Genomic DNA, 25380 nt, shown 5'->3' with positions numbered 1-25380 from the left:
GTAATGTCCACTCTATCATTGTTAGGCAAAATGTGTTTCTGAAACAAACAAATCAGTTTTACTACCCAAGAGAAATGTCCTATCACAGGGATTACCCATGAGCAATATGAAAACCATTCACAACTTAACGTTTTACAAGCGTAAACTCCAAAGTAGTGGAAATTAGAAAAACAGTTTTGGTACTGTCACAAAAGATACACATATGAAATATGAAACCCCTGGCTTCAGCTATTTAAAATCTCTTGGCAATATCAAGATGTTTGAAGGGGTAAGAAATGATCGGTGTCACTAATGCGGTATATTTTACTCGCCATACTTATATTCTTTAGACAAAATTATACACAATGCAACATCACCTAGATCCATATTTGTGGGAACTATGAGACTGGTCACTTTTCGTTATCTCCACCTTTCACTTAGTAGAAAATATGAAATGAAGTTTTAAAAGCATGTATATGTAAATGTTGCTAAGTGCTATTAAAAATGAATTGAATATCTTCTAAGGTCATAAGAATCTGTATTGCATGCAAAAGAACAATACATAACCTTTGAATAGTATGTATTAAATAACTTTATATCAGTATGCACATAATGATTTATGCAAGAGTTTATGAAAGATAAAATGAAATGTGGAGATAACGATTAGTCATAAATCTTACAACACCTTTAAGCGATACAAACTATAAATTTTGGCAAACACGGACCCTTAGACACACCATAGGTGGCATCAGGTGCCTTTGAGGTGTAAGCATCCCCTGGCGACCGGTCACACCCGCTGTGAGCCCTATATCTTGATCAGGTAAATGGCGCAATTATCTTTCAGAAAAATAATCGATTAGAAACTCTGAAAGTTAAGACTTGTCAGTAAACGTGACATATGGAGAGGAGAATAATCAACATAAAATGTTTCATGCATGTAGTGGACATAAAGTTATGCAAACAACAGTTTCTATCTAATTATCAGAAACAGTGTTATAGAAATATAATGTTTGTTTCAGATATTTATATTTGCAACATGTTATAGATAAAGACTGGATGCAGTGATGCATACTAAATCTCCAAATTCGGTAGTGTTTCTAAACCTACCTTCCATGACAGATTCATATCTGGAATGAATGGACGTTTAGCGGACAGTTGACATTTAGATAATCTCACGCAGCTGCAAATGTCGGGTTTTTTACCAATTGAATGAAGAATAACTCAGTCGATAATATTTTACGCTATCATGAGTGCACCTCAGAAAGCAAAATCAAATTCGTATTTTATGAAAAATTGATTTTTTTTTACAAGTTAAAGAGAATTGTCTACCAGGAGTACAAATATGATGCCGGGGAATGAAATAAATATTATAATGCAAAAATATCATTAATAGAAATAAGTGGATATAACAAACCAAAGGTTTTTGTCTTAAATAACTTAGAAAATATACAATTAAGAGTGATGCAAACATGGAGACACCTAGGAACACCAGATACCGAATCAGTTGCAGAGGAAGAATAAAGATCCTCGGTCAAACCCACCGTAAGCCCTGCATCTTATACAATAATCATCGTAAGGGAAATCCAAAATAACACAAAAATAATGATTAAACTAAGATATCCCGTCAAAACACACAACCTAGTGACACAAGCGTCAAAGTATGACCGCAAAAAATCGGTTTCATTTCACTAACCGTATAAAATGTTAACTCTACATGAGCACAAGTACAAATGATGCAGATTATAAACATTGTGAATGCATTTATTTAATGTCATATCTACTGGGTGAGAAGAAAAGCTTATTCTAACAGGCTTTATACGATAATTCTAGATATGGTAAAAAGGAGAAAATTAACCATCTCGTCAGAAGTTCAAAACCAATCGAATTACCGGTAGGTCATATCAATTAATCAGCAGGCAGAACACGAGAGAGCATCTACAATTCTATTTGACTACTAGGATAAGAAAGTTCACACGCATAAATAGTAACAGTAAAGTGAAATACATCGTCGATTATTTCATTTCCTATTTGAAGGCCAGAGCAAGTAATTTCTTCTTATCACGTAGAAACTGTAGAAATATATTTTACCACATAAGAATACAAGACTGGATCAGCTGATAAAGGGTTGCTGTTTATTTTGGGGGAGGATATTTATTTCAAATTTACTAGAACTTCATTCAAATTACTGATAATCCACATTTGATTTGGGATTGATTCTTGCAAATGTTGTTGAACAATATGTCTGACTTTTTCCCTTCATTGCAGTTACTATTTTGCAAGGGGTAAATATAGGAGCTTGATAGAATATTTACTGGATCCAGCAATGTATATCTGTTTGTAAGTGTATTTATGGTTTGTTGAAATGCATGATAGGTATGGGAACTTATATACATTCGTCCCATTGATTGATACATTAAATGTATAAAAATAATGTTGGAAATAATTGGCATTCAGGTCGACATTGTCAGCTGTCTCGATATCGCCAGTAATGCCATGCCCAGTCGGACTCTATTAAAACAAAAGAAACAACAATAAAGTTTGTGCTTAAGCACTTTCGAAACAATAGTAGAAGTACATTTGTAGGACATACAGGGTGTTGATTATGTAGTAAATGTATGATGTAAAACTTATACGGTGCCAATTTTGATACACCAGATGCGCATTTCGACAAATAATGTATCTTCAGTGATGCTCAACCGAAATGTTTGAAATCCGAAATAACTATGAAGTTTAAGAGCTAAATATAGCCAAAAACAGCGTGCCAAAACAGTGGAGCCAAATTCGTCCAAGAATAAGAGCTATGCATGAAGGAGATAATAGGATGTAATAGGATTTAATTGAGGTCATATAGTTACGTTGATAATTATCAAACTGGTATATTACATATTTTGTGTGTAGAGTGAATTTTAAAAAGTAAATGAGAAAAATGTTAATGTTCAGATGAATGTATGAATCATACCCATTTGTTTTCACAAAAGTAAGGACATGTGTAGCAATAGTAACCAAAAGCTGAATGTGCCTAGCCTTATTTTGCAATAAAATGTATTTCAAGTCTGGTATTAGACGAATTTTAAAGCATGGATACATTTACAATCTAATTAGGTATGAAAAATGTATGCCAAAAAACTTTTATTCGATAAATCTTTTATGACAGTCGGTATAAGCAATATATTAGGACGTTTTATTTGGTTCGATGTTTTTTTTTTTTTATTGTTTGAAACCCAGCAATCACTGACAAGAGCAAAAGAAACAAATATATGAGAAAAGGAAAGTTGGTGCTTAAAGACCCCCCCCCCCCCCAAAAAAAAACACCGTACGGTTGCTCCACGGATCACTGAATGTGGGCGGAGCTTATCTATGGTCAATGTTATTTACCTGGAATTTACCTGGCCAAGAGATCAGTTGTTGTGTATATTTTTATGATATACACAGGAAATTTCTCAGGTTATTACAAATTGTGCTTAGTGTCTTGATTTGTGCCCAAAAAAAATTAAAATTTCTACCTACATGCATACCGCATTTCTATTTCCCGTAAACCTTCAAACTTGGCTATATTTATATATTGCAAATGACAGGTTTAGCCCATTTCTAAACCTTTGCTTTTTAAAACTTCTAATTAAATTGTTATATATCGTATATAAATAATTTCCTAAATATAATATTACCCGGCGTTTCCGGGCACTTCCTGGTGTCCTGGGAGTTCGCGGTGTCATGGGTGTAGTAGGTAAAATATTCATGTTTCGAGAGAATGAATAAATCCAAGTAGATCTGTGTACATGTACAACCAAATGAAGAATGATCAAGATACCCCTCAGTATGGGCCGTCTGTAGGGTTTCTGTAGCTGTAGTGTTTGGGTAATGGTGGTATCCCAAAGAGAAGCTGACACGAAGTCCACACCCCCTCCTCTCTCTCTCTTTAGGGTTTCTGTGGACGTAGTGTTTGTGTAACGATGGCATCCCAAGCAGAAGCTGACACGAAGTCTACACCCCCTCCCCCCCCCCCCTCTCTCTCTCTCTCTCTCTTTAGGGTTTCTGTGGAGGTAGTGTTTGTGTAACGGTGGTATTCCAAACAGAAGCTGGCACATAGCTAGTCTATCCCCCTTTCTCTCTCTCTCTCTCTCTTACTCTCAATCATTGACTAAATGAGTAATTATTGTCATACGTATGCAACACTATTGCCATGCCATATTATTTCATATATATTATTGCTACAGTTTTACACATCTCTCTCTCTCTCTCTCTCTCTCTCTCTCTCTCTCTCTCTCTCTCTCTCTCGCTTTATCTTTATAAATACAAAACCGGGATAAATTATAAATAGAAATATCTCAATAACTCTCTCTCTCTCTCTAAATATAAAGCCGTGAGTGATAAATTTTAAATAGAAATATCTCAATAACTTATTTATACTTTTTTACTATTGTTTGATTTCCGATTGTGTAATTTATAATCCATGTGGTATCTCAAACAGAAGCATATTTTATAACTACTGTAACAGTTTTACGCATGGGCAATATAACTATTATACATGTTGATGTGCTGCGCCATTAAAGAATTGTTTATGTTTTTATAAATATAAAGCCACAATAAATCATTAACAGAAAATATTCCAATAACTTATGTTTTTTTTTTTATTATTATTGTTTGAATTCTGATCGTTTAATCTATAATACATGTATAAAACTGGAGAGAGAAAATACGATGATAAATTGCATTGTATAGGGGACTTTAGAAATTGAAATATTCTAGGTGCGAGTCAATGCTATCAAAACTCGGGTATAATTGGACTTTCCTGGAGATCTGAAGACTGCCGGTCATCATTAGCCATGATTGTTATCAAAACATATTTCCCATGTAGCTGTAGAACATGGTCTCTGCAAATGTCAATCAACCTAAGCTCTATTGTTAAAAGTTTGATTGACCAGCGGCTTATCAATGATCACGACACAGGAAAGTTTGGGGGCGTTAACTTAAAGTTGGGTCTTTAACAAACTATTTATATACGTGATTGTCGATGAAGCGCTGCAGTGACAGCGGTTTTTTTTTTAGAGAGCACTGGGTCATCCCGATATCACTTTTCAGCTGATGAGTAACAAATCAGGTGACACAAATGTGCAATTATTAGAGCGAGCTCGTCCTGTCGCTTCACTCGTTGTGAACTTTAATTTATATATTTGAACTAACATTGCCAGTTTACTGTTTAGTCGCTAATCGCTTTTTTCAAATCTTTAACAGAATCTAAAGGATTGGAATGTCAAGTTGTTTTGGCACACGTCCTTATCTGGGTAGTACATATTTCTCTTCTACATGAATTTTTTTCAAGGGACATAAAGACGGTTTGGGGTGCTAAATACCGAATTTAATATGCATGCAATTAGAAAAAGGCATCCGATTTTTAATGCAATTATATTTTATGCCATTGTTAGAGAATGGTTCTTAAAACCAATATCAACAAAATTGCTTTTTAACTTTTTCGGCTCTGTTGAAATAATAAAAAAACAAAACAAAGAGTGAGTTAAGTGAATGTTTGATGGTCCTTGGGTTTTTAGTTTGAAAGATGTATAGATTTGCAAAACAAGCAAAAGTAGGTCACAGTGACCTACCTTTTAGCTGACAAACTCTGAGAAGCCAAGATGCATCAACTTAATAAATTTGATGGATCTAAGCCACTTATTATCTGAAATATCTAAATATAGCAATTAAATTCAAAAAAGTATTTCACAGTGACCTACTTCTTAATGGACACACTCCGATGACTCAAGATACATCACCTGAAACAGGTCCATGATTCTATTCCTCTTAGCATTTGATTTAGATATAGTTTTGAAGTTTAAAAAAGTAGATCAAGGTGACCTAAGGTATAGCCTGCACACTCCGAGGACTCAAGATGCTTCATCTGACAAAGTTTGATGATGTTAAGTCAAATAGTATCTGAAAATTTAAATGTTACTGTCCAAAAGTAGGTCACGGTGACCTACTTTTGGTCCACACACTGAAGACTCAAGATGCATCAACTGACAAGTCAAATAGTATTCAAATATAGCTGTCAAATTCCAAATGAAGGCCACAGTGACCTACTTTTTGGTCAACACACTCCAAACACTCAATATACATCAACTGACAAAGTTTGATAATTGAAGTCAAATAGTATCTGAATTATTCAGATATCAACGTCAAATTCCAAAAGTAGGTCAAAGTAACCTACTTTTTGGTCGACACACTCTGAAGACTCAAGACCCATCAACTGACATAGTTTGATAACTGTAAGTCAGATAGTATCTGAAATATTCAAATATAGCCGTCAAAATCCAAAAGTAGGTCAAAGTAACCTACTTTTTTGGTCAACACACTCTGAAGACTCAACATGCATCAACTGACAAAGTTTGATGATTCTAAGTTAAATAGTATCCGAAATATTAAAACATAACCGTTAAATTCCAAAAGTAGGTCACGGTGACCTATTTTTGTCCACAAACTATGAGGACTCAAGATGCATCAACTGGCAAAGTTTGATGATCCTAGCTTTTATAGTGTCCAAAATATGCATCTAAAATTGAAAATATGAAATTTGAATATCTGCAAAATTCAAAAATTAGGTCACTGTGCCTACTTTTTTATAAATATGTTTCGAGGCCTTTAGACGTATCAACTTACAAGGTTTGATGATTCTAAACATCTCGGTATCTCAAATAACAATCTAAAATGTATTAATAAATTATTAGCCATAAAATTGAGAAAGTAGGTCATGGTGACATACTTTTCATATGACACACTTTAAGGTATCATGATCCATCAACTGACATTTTTTAATGATCATAGGCTCAAAAGTGTCCAAGATATGCATCAAAATCCATTTAATAATAATTAACTGATAAATTCAAAAAAGTATGTCAACATGACCTACTTTTAAGACAACAAGATATTAGGTCCTAAGATGCATCAAATGACAAATTTTGATGATCCTAGTCCTTATACTAAGCAAATATCAAAGTTTTAACAAAACAAAATTTAAGGTCAACTTTGAAGTGACCTTGAGACCACACCCTTTGCCCCAGGATGATGCCTTCAACATTTTTTATCTACAACCTATCCCCATCCTTATGCATAAGTTTGGTGATAATTTGCACAGTCGTTCTTGAGAAGATTTTTTTTAGCAACCACTACTTTTGTTTGCATTTTCCTAATTATCTCCTCTTGTTAAAGGGTCACAACCCTAGTTTTATTACAAATGAATGCCCTTGGGCCAAGGATACCCTGTGATCAATTTGACAAAAATTGGCCAAGGGGTTCTTAATATATATCCCTTTTCCCAAAAAGTTGACGCACACCGCACGCCAAACATATGGCCATATGATTAGCTCAGAAGAGCTAAAAAACTAAATAATATATGACATACATTTGCAATAAATAAAATAAAGATGAATCATATGACACTAAAAACTAAATAATATATGACATACATTTGCAATAAATAAAATAAAGATGAATCATATGACAATGTCATACCATAAGCTGTGGACAGTCGTAGAGCCAATAAAATCAAACATGTCTTTAACATAATGGCGATGCATAAATATCTAAATTAGGAAGTAAATTGGGACAGAATTCCACCGAAAGTAACCCGATAGCTTCGATTCATTTTGATGAATGACAAGATCGTTTAAATGCTAACCTTTGAATGCCATGAGATATATTTGTTGGCAGATATCAAATGCATTTAATGTATGGAATTGATGTTCAGTACACCATGACCACTTGCTATACAGAATAAAATTCAAATGAACCGTTTGTAGGTACAATATTCTTTGTAAAATCTAAAAGTAATGCATGGGGCATTTGAATTCCTTCAAAATAACTTCTTTTAAAAATCTTATCAAGTTAAATTTATGTTCGCAAGAAATACCTAATGTGTGGGAAAATGAAATGTACCACATGGATAGCGTTATTCAAGCATCGATTACTGATAATTTTAACAACACTGTCTTATACAAACTATTATTTGATCAAAAGTGAATACCGAATATTATTAGATATGTCGACACTTAGGGAATAATGCTGAAATGAGTGGTTTAAAAATACAGATGGGGCTTGTACCTCGCTCAATTTGTTTCTTTTCTTGAGGAACCATACATTTCTGCATCATGGGACAAATAAGTGAATGTGCTCAGTAAATTTATTATATGCAGTTTTATCGCCCGACTTTGACTGATACAGAAACTAAGTAAATGATAAGTATTGAAGGAGTGATTAAATACTTGATATTCTTATAAGAAAAACGTTGTTTCGTTGTTGTTACACATCATAACTTGCAAATATGGCATTGTATGTATGGTTTCATTTTAGCAAACCATTTCTGTTGATAGTATTTTATATCTCCTTTTTTATCATCTTTCTCACTGACTGTAGGTCCACTCTGTCACACTGAATGTTTCAAAAGTTTCCCTAAATGCACCTTCTACACAGGAAAGTTCTAATCTTGAAACTGGCGTATTGCTGCATACTCATTGGAACAGGGGGTGTGGGAGTCGGATGACATGCACAGTGACACCAGCCCTACAATTTGACCAAGGCCGACGAGGGGAAGTAACTACTGTTCGAGGGATGGGTTTCAAAAGCAGGAAAAGAACTTAACCCAATCGGCCCAGTCAACAATTGCAGTTCAGATATTTGAGAATAAATACACTCACACCAATATGCAAGGTATGTCTTCCTTCTTTGAATACCAATTTTAGTGGACTCCATCTACTCACCTCTGACAAATAGTGTCTCCAATTTAGCATCTGAACTGAAATCGTAAATTCTGCTTATATACCGTGCTCTTCGACAATGCACCCCTTAATGATACTATTTATTCTAATGATAAGGGAAGCTCATTACAAAGGAAAACATTCAAGCCAAGGTCGACATGAAGTCAACAGAGAATTGGACCGATGCGTTTATCATTTCCAGTAGCCTTTACTCTACATCTCACCCAGATTTTGTTAGGCTTCATGCATCAAGGGAGTAGTGGATCTTTGAGCTAGAAGACTTATGATGATTAGTTAAAATATAGTGAAGCTATGTCATGGGGCGATATTGGACTCATCCCATTTCTACTTGTTCGCAGGGTGTAAATTATCCCATGGCACGGACACAACAACTACTTCAGTCAAATGTACGTAACAACAATAGGATAACTCAAAACAGCCTACTTCTCGTCCCATAAAACCTATGTACTAAACCCAGTAGACAACAGACACCATTGAGAATAAGAAAATACATTCATGAAGGTAACTCCATACTCCATCTGATACAAGTTTAAAAGTATCTATTTCCATTCATTTGGATTAAAACTAAGAAGATATATAGGTCATCACACGTTTTAAGGTGTGAGACATACATATACAGACTCATATATCAACGTCAGAAAGTTGCTATTTTCCTTAAACAGTGTTACAAAAAGAAAAAAAAAAGAAGAAAAAAAGAAACTCGTTATGACGATAAAATAGCATTCATAACAATTTCATGAAACCGATTCTCCACAAAAATATACAAAATGCCTGTAAGAATAAAGGAAATATATCGCGTAATAGACTTGATAAAGAAATCAATAAAAACAGAGTTATTGCCCTTGGATTCAATATTTTGAAAGATGTCATTGATTATTTATATATAACTTAGACTTTTAAAGTAGTTTAATTTTAACAAGATTTTTTACACTTACTATGAAAGAAGACTTCAAGAACATTTATGTTCGTATCATGCATAAATCTAAAAAGATCATTGATTTTGCAAAATATGATGACACCACAGGAGGATGGAATTACTTGGATAGGCTTAAAGGACATGTGCAACATTGAACAGAGCATCGCGCTTAAAATCACACGGCCTCTCACCTCTGGTCGTCGCGGGTTCGAATCCCGCTCGCGCCGGTAAGTGAGAACATTTCCCAGATTACTTTCGGAAGGTCGGTGACCTCTTCCGAGGTACATTGTATCTGGTTTTCACGTTCACCAATAAAAACTGGGCGTCACTGAAAAACAAATGTTGAGTTTGGCGGAAAACAGCAAAACAATCAATCAACAATTTTCACTTTTTGCAGAATCTGACAGCTAAAGGGTCGAATATGTAAATTTTTTGATCCCACACCATCTTTAAAACATATTTTCACGTTTAAAGTCATGATAGCGAGCGAAGCTCGCGTCGCGAAGCGACGAGACAAGCTCGCTCCGATGATTACACATATGAGTCACGTGATTTACTCTTCTTCAGCTGAAAAAAAGATGAGTATCACCCATAATGCTTCTGAAAAATGTCGCCGTCACTGCGGTATACTTCATTGACAAACCCGTAATTAAAATAATTAGATTGTTTAGAAAGTACCATAAACGTTTTTAAATTCCAGAAGAGCTTTCTCATAGCTTCAAAAATTTTGTTTTTGCTTGGTTTGAGAGAAGAAGAAAAAACATTGCAGCTAATATGACGTCACAATTTGTAACTGTTTACACCAAGCGCGTTATATTTCCCCCGTTAAATAAAGAGGCGGATAAAAGTCGTGTTGCAAGATGTAAATGGGCTTCGCTCGTCTCAACGGTCACACCGTACAACATATTATTTTTATATACGTAGCGTAATGTCATTCCATTCTTAGAACGTTAATGACGTCACTCAGTAAATACACAATGTAATAGGAAACAGATAACTTCCATAGTTTGAGATCCGATTTCTATTTTATGATTTATTGAGTATTATGTTGATCCTTCGAAACCAGGAGATCGTGAGTTCGATCCCCGCTCGTGCCATGGCCGCTTCAAACTTACGACGTCACCATATGTTGTGATTACTCAGTCACCAAATGTTCAGCATTTTCAAATGAGAATCACAGATCTTTTTCAATATGACCTTAAACACGTAGACCTCGTGACTCGGCAGACATTGGCACAATAAGGAACTCTCACTGCTACTGCCATGCGTTAAGCCTAAGTCTGAATTCGTGATACGTCACCTACAGTCTCAATATGAGTGATACATTCTCGTAAAATAAACGAACAATAAATCAGTTAATTTGATCAAACGGTAACACCTTTTGAATTAATGGACACAGAACATGCAAGCCATTCAGTGTGATGAAATAGAAGTTTAATTTGGGCGTCTGAATTTTTTTTTTTGGAGTAAATTGTAAAGTATAGAGCTTGAAATAAAAGAACCATTGTATTTACGCGCTTAGTAAAGAAACCAACATTACTCAAAATTTCAGTTTGTATGCATTGACATTGCAGAATGATGAAAGGTATTTGAGTTTTAGTAAACATTGCCTTTGCGAAGTGATAAATACATGCGAGTTTTAGAGGGTGTATTTAAGATACACCTCTGTAAAATATGCAAAATTGTAATTGGCGAGAGGTTGATATCCATTTGGTAAACTAAACTTTTTTACACACTTTAATCACTTATTTTACTTTCAATCACAAAATCCGATTTTGTGAACAAAGGGAACATGTGCACATTTGTAACACATCCCTCCCTAAGATGTGGAAGAAAATGTGTCACTTCTGACTCTCCTGTAGCAGGTAATATGGCTGTATCATATAAATATTTTCCCAAAGCCTCTTTTCAAAGTATGACCAAAGACTATGTTCCTAAAAATGCCTAGGGATTCTTTTATGCAGATAGTGACATGATTATGATGATAATTCAACTATTCATTTGAAAACAATAATTTCCTACCAATACATGTTTGAAATATTCGAACTATATCAATCCAAAACAAGTTCACCTTGTAAGCTATGAAATTTAACCCACTTCCCCATTATTACAGTTCCTTGATGATCCGGGTCAGAACAGATCCTCAGTACCCCTTGCTTGTCGTAAGAGGTGACTAGATGGGGCGGTCCTTCGGATGAGACCGAAAACATCGAGGTCCCTTGTCACAGCAGGTGTGGCATGATAAAAATCCCTCCCCGCTCAAAGGCCGTAAGCGCCGAGTATAAACCTAGAGTTTGCAGCCCTTCACCGACAATGGTGACGTCTCCATATGAGTGAAATATATTCAAGAGAGACGTTAAACAGTATAAACTCAAACATACCCATAATTATCTAATGATATGTTTACTGGCAAGAACATTTCCTCTTCCCCTGATAGAAAAATATACGAGAACTAAATCACTTCATGACAATATCTATTTAAATTTCAAATTTACAATCCCTATATTTGGTTTAATTATTAGGCAGAACCAGCATATGTCCTGAAGATTGAGAACAATCTGCGAATTACGCTCGTTTTGTATTATTTCATTTGATGCAGTAAATATTGCATGTTTGAACCCAAATACAGACAGGCGCCCATTCCCTTCATCCACAACAAAGTTGCCTCCTGTGATAAATTGCTGTACTTTAATTACAAATTACAAAGGATTTAATTGATGAATTAGTTTAGTTAGTTGTGTTATTATGCTCAACAAATAATAATAATAATAATAATAATAATAATAATGCGCCACAGCACAGATGGCTAGATACACATGTATGGTAAGTAAGTAAGTAAATATTCTATTATAGTGACATGTGTAATACAACTTTTGTATTTCATTAAGATACATGTTATTATGATATTACACCCGATCCAACGGACCTATGTCACTTTAAGCAAATTAACATATTCAACGATGTCTGCGCATGTACAGTCATTTGGATGTATATAACTATCATAGATAATTGAATTATATGGTATAGGTCGATATATATTATGCAGATAATACAACACGACACCGGACTCCGTGAAATGAAATACATATTTCTTCCCATCCCGTGAATGTTTAAAAATTATATTCAACATTAACGTTGATTATTTTTTATAGATGAAATAGGATGGCATAACATCCTATAAAGAGCAACAACGTTAAACACCTGAATATTTCTACCAAGCACTGTACAATTACATGTAAAGCCCTTTTGAAGAATCACCTCTGTATTTGGAAGGTACACTGGGGTGTCAGGTCGCACCATGTACAAATTATAAGCCAAAAAAAAAAAATCAATAAAAAAATCGGAGACAAATGGTGAAAGGGTGAACATAACAAACATTGATCAATTTCATAACTCCGACAAGAAATGCAAAATGAATACATGCAGGATGATTTCAGTTTCTCCATCGTCAACTTCCCACATTTATGTAGCAATATTCCATTATCACCTGCATATGGTGTTTATATATCTCAACTGATTCGATATACAAGAGCTTGTTCTGGGTATAGTCAGTTTTTAAATCGAGGTAAGCTACTGACAAACAAGTTGATGGTACAGGGATTTCAACAGTCTCGATTGAAGTCAGCATTTCGCAAATTATATGGTCGTTATAACGATCTAGTTCTTCAATACGACCTCGCATTGGGTCAAATGCTGTCTGACGTGTTTCATACCGATTGTTAAGCCGTTCTTGGCACACTGATTTTGACTGCGGATAACTCCATTTACCTGATCAGGATATGGGGCTCACGGCGGGTGTGATCGGTCAACAGGGGATGCTTACTCCTCCTAGGCACCTGATCCCACCTCTGGTGTGTCCAGGGGTTCGTGTTTGCCCAACTATCTATTTTGTATTGCTTGTAGGAGTTATGAAATTGACCACTGTTCGTTATCTTCACCTTGCATGGAATATGGATTCCGTGTAAATTGTTTCCCTTTCACTACAAATGTCTTGAAAGGTGAGACTCATTTGTTGAGAGTGAAATTGGTAATCGGTTATTTATTCTACGATAGGAAATACGCAAATAATTATTCATATGCTCCACACGTATGATCATAAGAGGCGACTAAATGGGGCGGTCATTCGGAAGAGAACGCAAAAACCGATGGGCCATGTCACAGCAGGAGTGACACGATAAATATCCCTCCCTGCTCAAAAGCCGTAATCGCCGAGCACAGGCCTAAATTTTGCAGCCCTTCCACTGCAATAGTGAAGTCTTCATATGAGTTAAACATTCTGAAGAGGGCCTTTAAACAATATAAAATCATTCAATCAATCATATCATATGTGTTTGAGAATTTCAGACTCTAAATATTATTCTTGCATAAAGTTGACTTTTTCAGTGAACCGAATATCATGGGCGAAAACTACATTTGCCGTCTTGCTCAAAGTTGACCTATTGCATTTTTACGAGAAGTTAAAGTATCCGATCGGGTGACGAACAAAAATAACAACATTGTAAACGTGTCAACCATCATCATAATTGAAATATATACATGTACCATGGTCATAAAAATACCTACACGTATATGCGTTTCGTGAGATCCATTTTCAACCTGTATCGGAGCCAATTGTTGACTTAATTACAAGTACTGCAATATCATTATGGCTAGGGTAATCTTGCTGTTTTGAAAAAGGAAGTTAAAGATCTACTTATTATGTACAATTTGATCTCCGCATTTTAGCACCATCTGAACTCCAAGATGCGTGGGAAATTGACGTTTTTAGAGCACTGGGAAATTCCCACCATTTTTCGGCTGATAAATAGCAAATCATGTGAATCGCATATGTAATCATTCGAACGAGGTCTTTGTGTTGCTTCGCTACTGGAAGTTCACTAATTCTGAACTTTAATTCATATATCCGCTCTTTGACAGTTCAGTTCAGTTTATTAGTACAACACCATACGGTTTTACAGGCATGTGATAAGTATAGAAAAAGTAATAACATTCACCTCTCGTAAAAATGAAATAAGTCAATTTTAAGGAAGACGGTCAATGTAAGCTAAAATTACTCAAACTCCTGTTTAATGGCAGATTGCTTTGTTCAATTCTCATTCATAAGCATTGGAGTAATAACCTTCGCAATGGGAGCTTCGCTCGCTATTAACTTGAATTTAGATATGTTCTCTGATTACATGTACCCAATCAACTGCAACAGATGTCTTTAATAAAAATTTAAAGGGTTAAATGCCAATTTATTTTGGTACATATCATTTAAATATCGGTTAATATACACTATATACAGAAAAAAGGTTTTTTTCTGTTTAAATGTCATATTATGTAATTCTGTATTTTAACATTTTAACAGTGATGTATGATCGTGGATACTGAAACATAGGATGTAACGCATTTATCTTCAATAAGAAGACATAACTAAACGCGTAACCTGTTCATACGTTAATGGAACGTAATACCCCAAAGCGTGCGGGAATGATTAAACATGCAAAATCATATTTTATGATGAAGGTAGACGACATTAAAAAGTACATAGTTATGGAAGATATGCGTCGATAACTCTTCGCATTTGTGGTAAAAGAAGCTAAATACCGAGACAAACATACATTTCAGTTGACGTAAATGTGTCTTTATCAGTGTTTATAAGTACTACATACATTATTTAAACTAACTATTCAATTAGTAAGAAACTAAAAGAATGATATAAATTTACAAGAGATATGAATTATATGACAAGGTCATACCGTAAGCTGTAGACAGTCGTAAAGCCAAGAAAATCAAACACGTCTGTAACATAATGGCGATGTGTTGAGATCTAAACTAGGAAGTAAATTTGGACCGAACTCCTCCGAAAGTAACCCAATAAGAGGGTTTTAAATGCTAATCATGCAATAGTATAGCATATATTTGTTGACAGATATCAAATACATTTGCTGTATGATATAGATGTTAAGTACACCATGGCGACTATTCATGCAGAATAAAATTCAAATAAACTGTGTGCAATCTATATTTATCCAAGATGAATGAAAAATAAGCACAGTGCACATAATTGTAAAGATGTTTCTTTGTATGGCGTTAATGGCCGCGGTGAGTGAATGCTACCAATGGGCCGCCTCATTCCAAAACAAGTTTCCAAAACAGGATCTGATGACCCGTAAAGAGGCTCATTGTGCAATGGGTAAGAGCAAATATATAAACGTCAAAAAGTATCAAATCATCAAACAGCTAGAGTCACAGAAGATGTTAAAATCGGCCCATACTTTGAATCAAATAAAATTGTCAAAAATTTAATCTGATGACATTGTACTTAAAAAAATAAAATATAGCATAGCATTACTTCATTTGCAGGACGGGTCACGGGTAAAGTTGCCTGTGTATCACCTTATGTCGGTAGACAAGAGATAACGTCATTAACACGGACAAATAAAAGTTCAAATAATACGCTGAAATACTTCTATAGAACGTAAAAACAAATTATTTTAGACATGTTTATAAACAAAATAGTATTATATGTCCTGTATTTATTGCACAACAATACTCGTATTTTTTATGGTTTACACGGCGTATGATATCGTTAAGGAGCTATATATCCTTACATTGTACGTATTTCTACGATTGTTTTATTGGTGTAAAATATTATAATGGTTTCTCATAATTAAGCTAAGTGTTTAGTATTGTATCAGAAATGCATACTGAAATGTACAGCCTGTGTACTAATCAGGGGCGGACACAAAAGAGGTTGTGACTCATATGCGTACCCTTTTCTGCCCATGGCTTGGGGTCAAAATCGACTATGACCCCATTCCAAATAACGATTTTTCTTTAAAATGTTCAATTCAAAGGGGGAGGGGTGTTTGCAACCCCTGAAATATCCGCTGTCAGATTCATTAAATCAATCACTTAATCACGTACACTTTGTACCTTCGTGGTGGTCTAGAGGTAGAGCGTTCACCCCGCATGCCGGAGGTCAGGGTTCGAATCCCGGCCGCGACAAACCTAAGTCGTAAAAAACAGGCTGGGACAGTTCCATTACATCAGGTGTGAATGTCACGGATCCTGGGAGATTATCTTCAAAACGGATGCCCCATGTCTCAGTAGGTGTGGTACGCTAAAGAACCCTCACTGCTCAATGGCCGTAAGCGTCGAGCATAGGCCTAAATTTGAAGCCCTTCATCGGTCTTGTTGACGTCTCCATATGAATGGAAAATTCTCCTGGGTGACGTTAACCATTATACAATCAATCAATCGTACACACCGAAAAAAAACCCTATTAAAATATTAGATACTGCTGAATTATTCGCAGCCTAGAAAAACCAAAACAACCCCCCCCCGAAAAAAAACCCACCAACCCCCTCCCCTCCCCAAAAAAACCCAACAACAACCAAAATAGCCGGATGGGAGGAGTTGTAGAATCCATACGTCAGGTACCTGTGACATTTACAGTAGGTTTGTTTTCTGAAACCAACTAATTGTCGATTGAACAGACAATGCGATGCGGCTTTTTAACCCCTTCTCTACCGTACCGGTCAATTTGACCGGTGGTGCGTAAAAACAGGGCAACGCAAAAGGAGTGCCTCTAAATCTTTGAAACTACCGTCATAAGATATATGATCTATATATCATATTTTTGGAAATTTCCTTTATTTTTTGACTATGTAAAAATCAATAAAGTAAGTAAAGCCATTAAATTAAAAAAAACATTTAAAGTGAAAGATGGCTTCGTCTAAATATGACGCAACGCTTTTTCGCAAGGTCATTTCCCCCCACGATATGATTTTTTTTTTTATTTTCCTTATGAATTCAATCTCTTTTTGATAATTTTGAAAAGCATATATTCCCTGCTTTCAGAAGATATAAAAATTATTTTTAATGCCAGGCAAAGTTATATGAAAATAGCAATTTCTTGCACATGTACGTTTTCTTACGATTGTATTTCTCAATGTTTAAACATATCGGCGTTTTACCTATTTCATATATGAAAATAGGGAAAAGTAAATACAGCCTGTAAAAGTAGAGGAAATTTCCATTTTGATGGACCCTTATTCGTGTTATAATTCTCGGTAGTTTTTATATTACGATAAAATGAAATTGGGACATGCTGCGCGGTTTTCTTTAAAATTAGCGACAAAACGTCGTCGCTAAAAGCGATCGACCCGCGTCGCACAATAAAGTGGTGAAAACTATAAAATTTGTATTGTCCTCTTTTAGTAAATTCAGTACCTTTTGATACACTAAAACAGTATACACATATGTCTGAAATAATCAGCCAGGTATTCTCTGCTTTTTTTTAAAAAGCATACAACGAATATTGGTATATAACAGTTACACAACCTTCATGTAACTTCATAAAACACCTATTGAGAATGTTTACATTGGCAGAATAAATTTAAAAAAAAGATAGATAAATAAAATACTTCAATTTCAGATAGTATAGGGTTATTGAACTTATATAGGTGAATATTGGCACGAGTTGGCTGTCAAAATGCACTCGCAAGCTCGTGCATTTTGACAGCCAACTCGTGCCAATATTTACCTATATAAGTTCCATAACCCTTTTATTATATAGCTAAAATATTTAGCTGTTAAATTTTATCCCTTTTCACGCAAACTACTCCAAAATAGACGAGAATTAATCAATATTGGCAGTGTACAATAACAGCATGCATTTCTTAACTGTTCAATATTCAACCCGTCATTAATGCATGAAGCAAACTGATTTTGTAAATGGGGACATCATGATTTATGTACAGTAAAACATTTTGCTTAAATAAATATCAAATACCGGCTCTGTCAGATTCGGAGGACCGTCGTTTGACATTTTGGCTTGTTTACATCGTTACGGTAACGTCAATATTGAACGCTCATACTCGGAATGTTTCGGGTGCATACAATTTACGCAATACACAGTTAGCGTTCAATAAATTCTCAGGATATTGAACGCTAACATTCTCTAGATTTTACGCAGATTTTATGTTAGACTATTTATAAGCTATATAATAAAAACGTTATATTTGTTCGGAATAGTAATAATTTTCTCCCTGCCAAACAAATGCTACTAAAAAGAAGTTCGCATATAGCCTATAGTTTTATTTTTCCGTGATCGGGATCGCGGGCCTCACGGGGTTTTCTGAAAGTGCGCACGGGGAACAAATGTCTTTCCGTTTCAACGAAAACAACACAGCTTCACTGTCACAGGGAAGGCTTGTATTTTACATCTTTAAAAGGACCTGATGTAAGAAGAAGATGCCCTGGAATTCCTGTTGCAGGATGACCCAAACGATCATGCATTCAGTATAAACATGTACATGTAAGTGGATGTAGCCACATAGGACGACTAGAAAAAAAATAGCAGTTATGTTATGTTATGAAAAATTCACGATTAATCAACGCGATTTCATACCATAATTTGTCGTTTCATGAAAGAAAATATTTATATTTTATGATATCTAAACCAAGTGAATAACACCCAATTGTTTATTAAGAGCTGACATCATTTAATATGTCCTGGTCCGGCATTAATCCGTCTGATTAACACCCCCCATTTTCCAGAATTCTCTCCTTACCTGACACGCGAGTGTAAGAAGTTGGTGGATTTAGTGTACAATGAGAAGGGGGATGGTGTGGTTTTAGTCAGACTGGGCATTCATGGCCGCTGGTGAGAGGGCTATTTTCCAGGGTTTTTCCATGTTTATTAAAAAATTATCTTTCTATGAAAAGAAAACACAATCTGTTAGGAAAACACACATTACGTCATTGTAATGATAGAATTTATTATCATAATTTGAATTATTTTCTTCATATTGTAAAAGAAATATAAACGAGATGTGTATTTGGGCCGAAATGGGGGTGGGGGGGGGGGGGGGGTGGTGAGGGTACGTAACATCAAAGTCTGATTATGACAGGCTAATGAAAAATCATATATATTTCTCTTTTATCCAAATGCATGTATTTTATATACACTGAGTAGCTTATGACCATAAATTACATGTGATCCATATATGCTGGTACTGGTATGCTATGAGCTATGATCTTGCCTAGATTCTCTCTTTCACACCCTATCAGAGTACCATGCAAGGGGATTTAGACACTGTGTACCATGAAGAACCAATTCAATTCTACTTTTATATCTGGGGTCACATACTTTCCCTCAGAGTTGCAGTATTTTCGTGGACCCTGTAGGTCTTAACCTGAATTTCTTCAGTACCCCCACCCCCCAATGTATATGCTAGGCATAATGCAGACACCTACATCACGCATATTTTTTTTTCATTACGCACTCTGCTACACTTGCAATGTATAATAAAAATATTCCATTCATTTGTAACACATGTACGTATGCAATCCCCTACCAAATGTCACTTCAAATACATGACATCTCTATCTTTAAATAAATTTGAGCTGTACTTAAGTGCGAAACTGTCCCTTGCTACCATGAAACTTATATTTTGCTTAAAACATAAACCATCAATTCTTAATTGTAATTTCTTTTCATCTTTAAAAAGGGTATTGACATCCCAATATTTAGTGGGATGTTCCCAGGTATAGTCCGCTAGTGACAGTCTGCTGGTAAATCCAGACATGCGATGGAAGGATGCTGATATGAAGGACACAGGGACACCTGATCCAAGAACTGTGGCATTTCATTCAGAGTGAAAACCTGACATTCAGTTGTATGACTCTTTGAGGTTGAATATAGGGTTAAATATGTATACATTTGGTTAACAATAAATAATAATCGATAAATCCAGATAATACATTCACAAATGGAATCATGGCATCATGATACACTAAAATGCGTGTTTTACTGTTTTTTTTTAACTGCATTACTAGGTATCACATTCACACAAAAAGAGGCAAAAAATGGAAAATCATTATTCTGTTTCTAATGATAAAGTATGACAAGTTTTCTAAATGCTGACAAAAAAAGTATGGTGGCCAATACTGATTTTATTTGCAATTTTCTTTCAGATATGGGACCCGATTATTCAGAGAACTGCAGATTTTAGGAAGCTGTTTTTGACAGAAGATTTGGTTTTCTCCATCTGTATTGCCACCAACCATTATGCTGAGATGGTCATATCTTTGGGGAAGGATTGTCATTATGCTTTCTAAGGAAGTTCGCATCCTCTCACTGAAGAGTAATTGTACAGGTATTACTAGTCTTAAAGTACCGATATTGTGACAATGATTTTCAGTTGAAAACGAATAATAAAACGCATAATAAAAATATTATCTTTACCAAAATTAATCTTGCTGTACGTCTAACACATTTATTAGATGTGCACTACAATTACCTCTGAGAAAATTTCATAAGTAATTAATGCATACTAGTAATTTTCAGAGGGCCTTGACTATAGAAAACATTTACAATGCCAATTGAGCATTCAAAAGCTATGACAATACATTAGTATTTAGGGCTAAGTATTAAACAATTCTTTTTTTCCCCAGATTTGTGTGCATTATCTTATACATGTTTGCTGTGAAGTTCCAGTCGATAGACAAATATTGGTCAATGCATGCCCCTATTGGAACAACCCAGTACAGTGTATCAGGAATGATGTCTAGAAATCAGTTTTAAAAGGTTGATTAAAAGAACATTTTTGTTAAATATGATGCAAGTACATTTAAATCTAGTGATTGAAAGTAAGTACTTCAACATTCGTATACGTATACGTTGAACTTGCAGAGGAAAAACGGGTAGTACTTTTTGATAACATTTGATAAGGTGCTGTAACTGCTGTTGCTTAGCAACCAAATATATTTGAATGCAAAAAATTAAACTATTTTAAATTAACAATAAAGATCTTTGTTTTAATGTCGCAATATTTATTCTATTTAGTGGAACATAATGGCAAAACGTCATATTATTAGAAAATGATGGATATGTACAATGTATATAAAGTACAAAGTTTCCATTTTATGACCATTGACCTTAATTCTCTTCATCATATTTTTGTGTTAGAATGATTAAGATTTATTTAAAGATTATATTTTTAAAATAATGTGACATTTACTAATCATCATTCAATGTAATTGTGTTTAAATTGTGTCAAATGTATGTAGAAAGGCAAATCACGGTCAAAATTGTACTACGTGTGTTGTTACTTAGCAACCAAAAATATTTGTTTGTAAATAAAATTTATTAAGTTGATTGTAATGCGTTTGTAGTATTTTTAAAGGCACATCAGCTCAGAGATTTAGAATTTCCTATTTTTGACTCTAATCTAGTGAGAGGGGTCGTAATATATATATTTCAGAGAGAAAAAATTGCAAAATTGTGCACATATATGACCTTTGACCCCGTAGATCTCTTTGAGGTCATGGGATACATTGACAAACTTTATAAGAAATTATTCCCTGTCCAATTCCTAACAAAATTAAATGTCATATGCCTATCCCAAATCGTGATACATGCAGATTTTATTCGATGTAAAAATATTGTCATTTACTCTTTGAAAACCTCAATGGTTAAGAAAAGTAAGTTTTAAGCCATTATCTTTTATTTATCACTTACTTCAAATGAATACATAATTATAGATAAATGCAATGTTAAATTTCTATTATTTTGGTAACAAAATATGTGACATTTAAAAAGATTTCTACCACGATTCTTATTGCTTGTACGTGTAAATGAATATGAAAACGTGGTATTTCAAATCGTGCAAGTAACATTTAGAAGTCCCATTATACTGTGTTACACAATATATAGCTGTAATGATCAGCACAAAAAGAGTTTCGTTACAGTTTTATCAGAGAGGCAAGTCGGAGAAAACCACCTTCATATTGCATTCTATCTAGCCCACTTAATTCAATATACATGTATCGACATTTTCCCTTACAAGTGATGTGTTATATGTTAATTTGACAAATTGTGTTTTATCTGTGAATGCCAACAATATGATATTTTCTTACAACGACAGATTACTCATTGATAAGCTCATTGTCCTTCAGATATGGGGCTCACGACGGGTGTGACCGGTCAACCGGGAATGCTTACTCCTCCTAGGCACCTGATCCCACCTCTGGTGTGTCCAGGGGTCCGTGTTTGCCCAACTATCTATTTTGTATTGCTTGTAGGAGTTATGAGATTGATCACTTTCGTTATCTTCACCTTGCATTGGACATAAACACAGAGACTGACTTTAATAACTCTTATACCAGGTACTGTATTAAGGCAATGAAAATCGCCCCGGACCTGGTCAATCACAGATATTTCTGTGCAGCGTTCACTTTTTATATACCCGGTATATGCACCTTAGATCTCACATACCATTACAATTGTATATATTGGTTTACTGCTTCTATCTACTCCCATGCTTGGAGTTTTGAATATTGAGACCATGTATATGGAATGTCTAGCCTCTCCCCCCCCCCCCCCACCATTTTTTAAAGAAAAAAACCTTGTTAATAGTTATCAGGAATTTTGAAATACGATGCTGCTGCGTGGTAATGTATCAAAAATGCAACTACATAATGGGTGACTGCCCCTCCCCCTATTTTTATAGAAGAGAGTGGGGGCGATTATAAACTATAAGTTTTCACTATTGACCTTGTGAATTTAGTTATCAAGAATTTCAAAATCCGGTAACCCACCTCCTCCTCGACCTTTGGAAAAAGATGCTGCGTGCCAGCGTAGTAAAAAAGTATTTTAAAATTAAATCGGTATCGGTGAATCGGCTGTTTCCTTCGACACGTTGTAGGGTAATGTCCCAGTCTAGTTAAATTCGGATCTTCTCTACCTTCTCCAGTGTAACAGTTTGAGAAGATCTCATTTTGATTAGATTGCTAATCTTAAATACTAAACAAAAATCGTAAATGTTTTAACAGTTATCATTCATTCTGTATAATCTATGACTTTCAATTTAATTTATTTACACACATGTACATAGCTACTGCAGCATATCGATACGCATGGCCTTATGACGTATCACGGATAACTCATCATGTAAAACTTATACGGTACCAATTTTGATGCACCAGATGCGCATTTCGACAAATAATGTCTCTTCAGTGATGCTCAACCGAAATGTTTGAAATCCGAAATAACTATGAAATTTTAGATCTAAATATAGCCAAAAACAACGTGCCAAACAAGTGGAGCCAAATTCGTCCAAGATAAGAGCTATGCATGAGGGAGATAATCCTTAATTTTGAAATGAATTTCTAAATTTTAGAACAGCAATTAAATATACATCCGTATTTTCAAGTTAGTAACGAAGTACTTAGCTACTGAGCTGTAGAGACCCTCGGGGACTAACAGTCCACCAGCAGAGGCCTCGACCCAGGGGTCATAATGTAAAACTTATACGGTACCAATTTTGATGCACCAGATCCGCATTTCGACAAATAATGTCTCTTCCCATAAGTGACGATTTGTGAAGCGAAGGCTTTGGATATTTATAGATAAAATGCCTGTTTGTATCAATTATTGGGAGTTATGAAACAACAAAACAGCAGAAACATGCATATTTAAGGTGATATATTAAGGTTACTCTTTCTGGTTTAGCTAAATTTAAAATAATCGTAAAAACCTTTAATCAACAAGATACTGTTCTGTTTTGATTGTAATTTCAATGTCACGGGATCGCGTTTATAATATTTTGTGCTCTTTTGTTAGGTGACCTGTTTTGATATTTTCTTGGAGCAGAATTGAATAAAAAAACATGTTGCTGTGACTCCAATTCTACATTTAGATACATCGACAACGTATTATTTATAAACAGTAATAATTTTCACCTATATATCGATTCGATATATCCCTGTGAACTCGAAATAAAAGACACCACAGCTCGTCCACTTCTGCTTTATACTTAGATATCATATTGGAAAGAGATATGAACGGCAAACTAACAACTCAACTTTATGACATAGGGAATGATTTCAGCATATCCATCGTCACCTTTCCATATTGATATAGCAATATTCCATTATCACCTGCATATGGTGTTTATATATATCAACTGATTAGATACGCAAGAGATTGTTCTGTGCATGGTCAGTTTTTAAATCGAGGCAGGCTACTGACAAAGTTGATGGGGGGGGGGGGGGGGTTCAACGGTCTCGTTTAAAGTAAGTATTTCACAAATTATAGGATCGTTATAACAATCTAGTTTGCTAATACAACCTATCATTTGGTCAAATGTAGTCTGATTTGTTTCATACTTGTTGGGCCGTTCTTGGCACACTGATTTTGACTACTGATAACTTCGTTTACCTGGTCTGGTCGAGATATAAGGCTGACGGAGGGTTTTTACGGTCGACATGGGATGCTTACTCCTTCTAAGCACCTGATCGCACCTCTGGTATATCAAGGGGTCCGTATTTGCTCAACTCTCTATTTTGTATTGCTTATAGGAGTTATGATATTGATCGCTATTCGTTATCTTCACCTTTCATGCTGTTGAAAATTAATACCTTAATAGAAAATATCAATTTTGCAATGTGTAATTGAAAGGCGAAAATAACGAACAGCAATCAATCTTATAACTCATATTTTCATATCTCAAATGCACTTCATACAAAACACAAGGACAGGTTAAAATCAAGTATTTGGCGATTTCTGGTCTGAAAAATGTTTTCTCTTTTTATTGAAAATCGAGGCAGGCTACTGAATTCACATCGAATTTTAAAGATACACGATGAGTGATAAATCAAAAAGAACGTTAACAACTTAAATAAAAGAATAAAATGTCATCACAAGACAGTAATACCCTCACTCAA

At 34.9% G+C, this 25380-nt stretch overlaps 1 protein-coding gene across 1 annotated transcript in view; it reads right to left on the bottom strand.

Moving 5' to 3' along the window:
• Positions 1-25380, bottom strand: part of LOC125661688 (receptor-type tyrosine-protein phosphatase kappa-like) — a 107500-nt gene that overhangs the window by 37775 nt on the left and 44345 nt on the right. The gene's annotated exons all lie outside the window — the stretch shown is intronic.

The sequence above is a fragment of the Ostrea edulis genome, chromosome 8, assembly GCF_947568905.1.
Source record: "Ostrea edulis chromosome 8, xbOstEdul1.1, whole genome shotgun sequence".
NCBI lineage: Eukaryota > Metazoa > Mollusca > Bivalvia > Ostreida > Ostreidae > Ostrea > Ostrea edulis.
The sequence above is the reverse complement of the archived record's forward strand: the minus strand, read 5'-3'. Positions and strand labels throughout refer to the sequence as shown.